The 10,519-nt window shown below is 30.7% G+C and overlaps 1 non-coding gene across 1 annotated transcript; it reads left to right on the top strand.

The window, feature by feature from the left end:
• Positions 1-1,048: 1,048 nt before the first annotated feature.
• Positions 1,049-1,155, top strand: LOC139886925 (small nucleolar RNA R71). Its single transcript, XR_011772785.1, has one exon. It is a non-coding gene; the product is annotated as a small nucleolar RNA R71 (small nucleolar RNA).
• The last annotated feature ends 9,364 nt before the right edge of the window (positions 1,156-10,519 follow it).

The following is a 10,519-nucleotide window of genomic DNA, read 5'->3' on the forward strand; positions in this document are numbered from 1 at the left end:
AGAATTTGGATTGCTCGGCTTCAAGTCTCTCTTTTCTCATTTTACTCGGGTAAGGAAGTGGTGGTTGGTATGGTTTAACATAAGGTTTAGTCTTAATTGGGTTATCTTCATTAACCTTTTCAACTACCGGTTCTTTTTCCTTATCTTGTTCAGGTTGTGGTTCTTGTGGAGTAGGAATAGCTTCATCAGAAATTACAGGTATTTCAGGTGGTTTAAGTGTAATACCACTTCTTGTGGTAATGGCTTTAGCTGTTTCATTCCGGGGGTTAGCATTTGTATCACTAGGTAAACTTCCCGGTTTTCTTTCACCTATTAACCTTGCTAGGTTACTTACTTCTTGTTCCAGATTTTGAATAGAAGCTTGTTGATTTCTAAATGCTTGAGCATTTTGTTCATTGGTTTGTTTCTGAGATGTGAAAAACTGTGTTTGAGATTCAACTAGCTTCGTCATCATATCTTCTAAATTTGGCTTTTTATCATCGGTTGTGGTGGTTTGTTTTGAAAATTAGGTCTTTGCTGATTGTAAGTATTATTGGATACTTGTTGATTACTAGGACCTTGTTGGTTGTTGTATGGAACATTTCGATTATAATTCTGGTTTTGGTTATAAATTGGACTTGGCGGTTGATAATTATTCTGATAATTATTTCCAAGCCTTTGGTTTATGTATGAAACATTCTCTCTTTGTTCCATTGTTAGTTCAATACTGAGACAATCTTTTGTCAAATGTGGTCCTCCACACTGCTCACAACTAATTCGTATTGAGTGAATATCCTTAGTCATCTTTTCCATTCGTCTCTCGACAGCATATATCTTTGCGGAAATGGAATCTAAGTTATGGCTAGAATCGGCTCTAGCTGCTTTAGATGATCTAACAATATCTTTTTCTTGGTGCCACTCATGTGAGTGGGAAGCAGTGTTATCAATAATTTTGTAAGCATCAGTTTCTGTTTTCTTCATAATAGAACCACCAGCTACTATGTCTATGTCTTTCCTTGTAGTGATGTCGCATCCTTGGTAGAATATTTGTACTATTTGACAGGTGTCTAAACCATGTTGCGGACATCCTCTCAATAACTTTTCAAATCTTGTCCATGCCTCATATAGAGTTTCATTTGGCTTCTGTGTGAACGTAACAATTTCTCCTTGAAGTCTCACGGCTTTGGATGCCGGAAAGAATTGTTTAAGAAAATTTTCAACTAAAACGTCCCATGTATCAATCGCCCCTTCAGGTAACGATTCTAACCAATCTTTGGCTTCTCCCTTTAAAGTCCAGGGAAATAACATGAGATATATCTGTTCATCTTCAACTTCTCTTATTTTAAATAGTGTGCAGATCCTATTAAAGGTACAAAGATGTTCATTTGGATCTTCCTTCGGTGCACCACTAAATTGGCATTGATTAGTCACCATGTGTAGAATTTGTCCTTTGATTTCATAATCTGGCGCATTAATATCAGGATGAGTAATTGCGTGACCTTGGCCAGTGCGTTTAGCTCTCATTCGGTCTTCCATACTTAGAGGTTCCAGATTTTCCATGATTGAATTTGTTGAATCTGAATCACTAGAGGATTCTGATTTAATGGTTCATTCCTCAACAATCTCTGTTTGAATGATTGGTGGTTCCGGAGGAAAGATTAGTGGTTCAGGATCTATGAATCGTCCCAGAATATTCTCCGAATTCTCAATTGTGAGGTCGGGTTCAAAAAATGGATTATCAGAAATTTGAATTGGAGTACATGGTCGACTAGATGACGATTCTAAATAAAAATCAACGGCGACAATATTTGCTAGATGTCTTGATCGAATTACAGGTGGTGAACGTACAAAAGGTGGTGAACGTTTTGCTCGGTGCATTCACTGAATATCCTATTAGTTTTTTTTAAAAAGAAAGAAAAATTATATAAGTTATCCAATTAATAGACTTTTCTGATTTTGCCCACGTTTCGAATAGCCAAAAGATGCAGCAGAGGGGCAGGATTTATTTGGTCTCAATATAATTGAGTACTGTTTGGCTCCAATAACCCGGTCCACGTACAAATCCAACTATTACTAGAAAATTTTGATGTCTATCAATTTAACCGCTTAAAATAATTTTTCGTTTGAAATTTAAAGAAATATTAGATAAGAAATAGAGAAAATTCTAAATCCTAAAAACTAGAATGGCGAGAAATAAGAGAGAAAAAGAGCGTGTCGAAAAAGGTCAAAAAATAAAAATAAGAAAGTAGCGCGTTGAAACTTAAAAAGGAACTAAAAACTAAGAATTTGCGTCTAAAAATATTAAAGCTTAATAGAAAAACTATATCCCAAATGGCAATATCTTAAAAAGGAACTAAAAATTAAAAACGGCGTCGCAAAATTCTAAAGCACCTAAATCTTAGTCTAAAGAAAAAGTACTTAAGGGATTTTACGCAAAGCCTAAAAATCTAGAAGTAAAAATAACTATGGCAAAAACTATGTCTAAAAACTAAATATAAACGAAAAATACAAAAATTACGCTAAAACAATTAAAAAGGGACAAAATATAAAAATATACTAAAAGTTGTAAAAAGTACAATTTTTATAAAAATAATATTATTTTTATATTATTTATTTAATAAAACTATTAATTTTATAAACTAATTTAGACTTAAAATACAAATTAAATAAAAAAAACTAAATTAACTAATTAAATAATCTAAACCTAATTAGGGTTTAAATTAAATTATAATAATAATAATTACCCCGTAATGATTACAGAATTAGGGTTGTTTGTGTGGCCTGTCAGAAGACCTCCGCGAGTGCGGATAGTCCCAGTAGAAAACCTCCGCGAGTCGCGGAGGGTTCAATTTCAGCTCAAAAGGGGTCGATTTTTACAGGTTCAGTTTTTTTTTATATTTTTATTATGTTTTTCTATTTAATCAAATATATATAAAATATAAATATAACTAAATATTTTTATAAAACAATAAAATACTTATTTTTAAACTCAAAAGTAAAAAATACTTTTTTTTCTTTTTTTTTCTTTTAAACTTTATATATTTTTTTAACAAACTCTTTTTGTATTTTTATATTTTTATATTTAAAAAAAACTTATATTTTTATACGAAGGACTTAATAAAAACTTTTATCTTTTTTTTATATCATTAGCGTTGCGCTTTCGGCGTTTAAGTTCCCCGGCAGCGGCGCCAAAAATACTTGATGTTATGCGAGGTGTATATGAAATAGCTTATATTTTACTAGGAAAAATTATTAAATACGATACAATTTTACACAAGATATTTATTTATTTATAGAATGGATATACTTAAACCTTGCTACAACACTTATAGGCAGTGTACCTAATCGTACAGTAGTGTAGTTTTTAGTAAGTCCGGTTCGTTCCATAGGGAGATCTTTAAACAAAGCTTAACGCTATATTAGTTTTAATTTATAAAAATACAAATATATATATATATAAGTAATATTATTATTATAAAAAGGGGGGTTTTTACCGTTTAAATGACCGGTTTGTCGATTTTTAAAACTTTAGTCGCAGTTAAAACCTAATGTAAAATATTAAATAAATAAAAGACTTAATTTAAAGCGTAAAGTAAATAACGATAATGAAATTGCGATAAATAAAAGTGCGATAAAATAAAATTACGATAATTAAAGAGTACGAAAATTAAAAGTGCAATTAAATACAATGACAATAAATAAAAGTGCAATTAAATACAATAACAATAAATAAAAGTGCAATAATTAGAAGTGCAATTAAATATGAAAATAAAGAAATTATGCTTATTTAAACTTCCATAATCATGATGTTTGATGTGTTGATTTTAGTTTTATGCCCATGGGTTAATTGTCCTTTGTCCTGGATTATTTAATATGTCCGTCTGGTTTTTATCCATAACAGTCCATCAGTCATAAATATAAAGTGCGAGTGTCCTCGTCAAATTATCCTTATACCCAAAGTCAAATATTCCAACTAATTGGGGACTTAAACTGTAACGAGGTTTTAATACTTTGTTTAATAATTACACCAGGTTATCGACTGTGTGTAACCCAAGGTTTTAATACTTTGTTATCAATTATGCCAAGTGTCCTTGTACATAATTTCACCCCTGTTTTAATAATTCCATAGACTATTAATCCATTCCCGTGTCCGGTAAAATGAACGATTATTCGTACATATAAATATCTCGACCATCGTGTCCGATCGAGTGTATGTGGTTATTTATAGGTACATCTTAAAATTAATAAACTATCATTTAGTTAAATAAATATAAAGCCCATTAATAGCCCATAGTCTAATTTCCACAAGTGTCGTTCTTTTGTCCAAACCCCAATTATGGTACAAAGCCCAATTACCCAATTTTAGTATTTTAGCCCAACATCATGATTACTTCGTTTTAAATAAGCATAATAATAACTTAGCTACGAGACATTAAATTAAAAAGGTTGAACATAACTTACAATGATTAAAAATAGCGTAGCGTTACACGGACAGAATTTCGACTTACACCCTTACAACATTCGCTAACATACCCTTATTATTAGGATTAAAATTAAAATTAAAATATATATATATATATATATATATATATATATATATATATATATATATATATATATATATATATATATATATATATATATATATAAGTTTACGTATGAGTGAAGAGAAAAAGATGTGTAAAAATCGGCCGAATGCTCGGCCTTTTATAGGCCCACGTTTACTGTTTGACCTCCGCGAGTGCGGTGGTTGTTGCCTTTATAAGCTCCGCGAGTGCGGAGCAGTGGAATCCAGCTCACACAAGCTTGGCTCCTAGCTTACCGACGGTTTTATAATATAGTATAATATATATATTAATTTTAAGAATTAATTATATATTATATTATATTCATGTGCATAGTTGACTTGTAATTTTTAGTCCGTTGCGTCGAGCGTTGAGAGTTGACTCTAGTCCCGGTTCCGGATTTTCGAACGTCCTTTCGTATAATTTAATATCTTGTACTTTGCGTTTTGCATCTTGTACTCTTGTAATTTTGAGACGTTTCTTATCAATAATTGGAACCACTTTGATTGTATTTTGTACTTTTGAGCTTTTTGGTTGTTTGCGTCTTCAATTCGTAGAATCTGTCTTTTGTCTTCACCTTTTATTATTTAAACGAATATCACTTGTAAATAGAACAATTGCAACTAAAAGCTTGTCTTTCTTGAGGGATAATGCTATGAAATATATGTTCGTTTTTAGCATTATCAATAATATATAATCGTGGCGAGACACTCTGGAAATGAGAGAAAAAATGGTGTTTCGGACTGGTTCGCCGGTAAGTGATTCAGGTTCTTCGCCAATAGGGCAATTTGGTGGTTGGAAAGGATCGCCTTCTTCTTGTCTCCATTGACTGAGTCGGCTACGAACCCATCCCCAATCCATCCAGAATAGATGATGGCTAATGGGTTGATCCATTCTGGTTACACTGCTTTCGGAGCTCAGGTGGATATCCATATCGGAATAGCTGTCGGAATTCGATGAACTTGAACTAGTCGAGGGATCCATCTCGTACGATCAGGGAAATGAATTTTGATATGTAATAGATTATAGGATTCAGTTTGGTATTCTTCGATACATAATTTACATATGTATATATAATACCGAAATCCCATAAGTTACGGAGGAATTTTCGGAAAGTGTAAGACAGTGTTTATTGTAATAGATATGCTTAAGATATGAAATTTATCTATACACTATCTATGCAATAAATGAAGTAAGACGCGTTTAAACTTAAGATGATAAACAGGTAATTTCTAATAAGAAATGTTAAGTAATTATTGGTAAAAACAAATACGATCATAGTCCAGACTCACTAATGCATCCTAACAATTACCAGTTAAACACACTAATGCAAATTCTGGTTCTCTATGACCTCAAGCTCTGATACCAACTGTGATGATCCGTCCAAATCCCTTTGGACGAATACATCATTCATCAATTTCACAGTGAGGTACTGACCTCTACATGATACGTTTTGTAAGCATTGCATTCTTTTGAAAAGGCACACCATAATTGAATATCAAATTCCAAGGTTTTTGACGTTTGATGATTTCTACATATAGACAATCACCGTAATTAATAGTTTACAATACTACATCCGTTGATAATGCAGTCAAAATAAGATACATGATGATGATTTTGTGAATGCAACGTTTTCTCGAATAAAGCATGTATGACTCCATGCACATAGCTTGTATCACATATAAGTAAACAACGGAAGACTTCTAGGAACCTGAGAATAAACATGCTTAATAGTGTCAACACAAAGGTTGGTGAGTTCATAGTTTTAATGTTACGCATAATCTGTTTATAAAGGTGGATCACAAGATTTCAGTTGTTTCATCTAGAAACGTTTATCAAAATATTCTACAAGATTAAACACTCGGGTAACAAAACTTTAACGTATATATAATAAGTACCCCTTTTTAACATACATGCAACCAACATGTACAATACACGCAAACCAATGTGTACTAAACTCACATAGCATACGTCTGTTTTATAGTTCAGGCTAGGGTTTCTATACCTGGAACAGACGGGGATGTCAAACCCTATGGATCCATATATAACTACTCGCGCCCACCAGTTCTTATAACCGGCAGTTACTAGTTACCAAAGCTAAGGAATTTTTGATTCAAACTCGGTGTAGAATTTAGTATGTACTTGTATCCATTGCGTTTAAAATAAAGTGCATGTATTCTCAGCCCAAAAATATAGATTGCAAAAGCAATTAAAAATGGAGCATATGAAACTCACCTTAGCAGCACATAAGGTCATTCACCGAAATGTGATCGAAACTGGGAATGCAAAATAACCGTAGATCTCAACCTAGAGAATATATGTTGGTCAATAAATGTCTAACAAACTAGGTCAGGTCATAGTGTATCACAATCCTAATGCTCGAGACCGTCATACAAAAGTTAACAAAAGTCATCTCAAAAAGTCAACCTGACCCAATATGATCTTTAATTCTATACATGTTTATTATATTAACATAGTATAAGTCTTGATAATTGAACGAATTTATAGTTTATCAAACTCAAAATATTATTTATTTCAGGAGCTATATTATATTTGAATTATCATGACAATCGAGAATTTATTATTTCACATAGTTTTCCAATGCTTGTAAAATCAGATTATAGTGTTTACAAAGCTTTAAAACATGATAAGACAGTCAACTTTGACAATTGTTCAACAAAACGAGACGTGCCTTATATAGAAATTCATTTACTCGATTAGTAATATTTGAAAATCCAATTTATCAATCTTATAAACAAGTTGTTTAAATATCAATTGCAGATTCAAAAGCAATTTCAATTAATGTGAATCATAATTCAGTTGACCATAACTTTTAATCCGTTCCTCGAAAACACACGATTTCTAAAAGAAAAGTTATTAATTTTTCGACAGCTTTCCAACGACATGCATAACATATACCTTATATCAATAACATATGTATCAAATTCGTGATTCATCATAAATTATCTAACGACAAAATTAAAGCATATAAGCGTGCATAAACATATATACTCGAGCACTAGACATGGATACACTATTAATATATAAAAGATAAGATATGAATGCTCACGTATCAATATTGTGATTCAATATTGTAGGAAAGTACGTAGATGCAACGGAGATGATAAACACTAGTTTGACTCGCAAGCTATATCCCCGAACCATACCCATAAACTCCATAGCTATAACCCATAATTTCCTTAGATCTATCTCGCTCGAAAACTCATTTTGAAAACATGCGAGCAGAACCCCGTCGTAGTATTTTATGTATAATAATAATAATAATACTAATAATACTAATAATAATAATAATAATAATAATAATAATAATAATAATAATAATAATAATAATAATAAGATTAATAATAATATTAATCTTAATAATATTAATAATAATAATATTATTAATAATTTTAAATAAAATAATATACGGAGGAATTGATATATGAATGATATATGTGTGTGTGTGCAATTCAGTGAACGAGCTCGACTTTTATAGGCCTTTCCTGAAACTTTGCCTCATGCGATCGCATGGGATATGTGAGGGGAACCCATGCGATCGCATGGCCCCTAGTCACAGCTCACATTCGCTTGTTTTTTTGCTTGTCGACATATTATTATATATAATATATATATATATATAATTTATATTAATTATATATATATTATATTATATTCATGTGCATAGTTGACTTGTAATTTTAGTTCCGATAACTTGTACATTGACGCTTGACTTATGTCCCGGTTCCAGTTTTTCGAACGTCCATTCGTACGTTTAGAAAACTTGTACTTTACATTTCGTGATTCGTACCTTTATCAAAATATATTCTTAAATTATCAATAAACTATATTAGTCAAAGTATAACTTTTACATTCGAGTGTTTTGGTCATTTTCTTCTATAAATTAACGTCTTAATACATAATAATATTATTTTAAATCAAAACGTTTTATATCTAAGTCTTATATTTTATAACATTTGTAAAATATACATACATTTTCATTTTGAAATAGTGTTTTACTGTAGCAAAATGATTTTTACTGTAGCAAATAGTGGTTTTCGAAAACACTGTAGCTTTTCGGGTACTGTAGCAATTCGAAAATACCGTAGCAAATTGGTGTTTTACTTGTTCATCTTAAACGTTTTAGTTAACTTATCTAAATATCAATCGAATCAATAATCGAATGTTACTATCGTTTACTAAATAACTTAAAATTATATATATATATATATATATATATATATATATATATATATATATATATATATATATATATATATATATATATATATATATATATATTTATTTATTTATTTATTTATTTAATATACATAAATCAGTTTTTAAATACACATTGCAAGTTATTTATAATTAATTTTAATATTCCAACTTATATATATTTATATATATATATCTATTTACAAATAGATGTTCGTGAATCGTCGGTCAATAGTTAAAGGTTAACTGAATATATAACATTAGTTCAAAAATTTTGAGAATCAATATTACAAACTTTGCTTATCGTGTCGGAAACATATAAAGATTAAGTTTAAATTTGGTCAGAAATTTCTGGGTCGTCACATTTAACATCCCCACTCGGGCTAGTCGCGCTAGCATTTAACGGGTGTTTAATACTTCGTAAATTTATGCACTCGCCAAGTGTACTTTTAGGGGGTGATATTTACGTTAAGTTAGTTACCAAGTGCCCACGGTTAAGCATATACTTTTCATACTGTTTTGAATACGAAATCTCGTGGCCTACATTACATTATTGTTACAATTAAACTATAGCTCACCAACATTCGTGTTGACTTTTTAAGCATGTTATTTCTCAGGTGCTTAGACGTTTGTCGCTTCCGCTGTATTAGACTCTCGGTGTTAAATTTCCGCTGCATTGCTTAGAGATGTGTCAATTACGAAACTTTCACTTTGCATTCATAACTTATGTTACATTGAACAATGCCTTTGTAATGACCTTTGTGTCACGTACTTATGTTAATGCTTTCTATTCGTAGAAGCACGCTATCTTTTGTAAAACGTTATCTTTCCATGAATGCAAACTTGTTTTAAAACAACATATAGTATTGTAACCGTGTAATGGATCTGTTGTTGATGATCCGTACACGTTAATTTTGTACGGCGCGTCACAGTTTAATTTCTTGAACAAATTAGATATTTGACTTTGTATAAATTTGTTGTCTTTTTATTTGAAACGCTTAAATTCAAATATATCAAATAAAACTATACGTGAAGAGATTATTATCGCATTATGTTTGACTACAAGTGATAAATATATATTTAGAGTGTGCGATATTAATTAAAATCAACAATATAACCAACATACTATTTCACATTGTCTTAACTCCATCAATTTAAAACTTTAATAATTACCTAACTACATTGTTCCCTTTAAGTGTCACGTTATTGTATGAATGACAAAATATTTTAAGTAAATTTGTTGAACTGTGGTACAATACGTGCAACGTACGGCCTTTGCCATCTAGTAACCTTTAAAATGAACGTCCTTGCTCTGTTTTATCATTTCCATTGATAGCAACTCTATGTTACTAATTGGATATGTTAAAGATATTATTAGATACTTAATACGTAGTAACAGTTACAAAGTTATATATTACTGGTAACTTTTATTAGAAAATCAAATTATGTTTAGCTAACTAGGAAATGTATGTTTATTAATATTAACTGTAATATATCATTCAATAGATTTCTTTAATAAACACGTGGTTTCATGAGTCCTTCAACTAGTTAAAGATGGATATTTAACTTAAACTTTACATATTTATGTTTGAAACATATATAAAAATTCAATGTTAGTCAACAACCATCTCGGCCCCGTTTTGATCGTTGTGATGCTCCAAAGTCCCAATTGTCCCGACTCCATCCCACGTCTTTTACAACCTTAGTTACATTTGACACAAATCTTCAATCGTTTAAACTTAACTTATCAAGCAATT

This window comes from Rutidosis leptorrhynchoides, chromosome 1 (assembly GCF_046630445.1).
Source record: "Rutidosis leptorrhynchoides isolate AG116_Rl617_1_P2 chromosome 1, CSIRO_AGI_Rlap_v1, whole genome shotgun sequence".
Classification (NCBI taxonomy): Eukaryota; Viridiplantae; Streptophyta; class Magnoliopsida; order Asterales; family Asteraceae; genus Rutidosis; species Rutidosis leptorrhynchoides.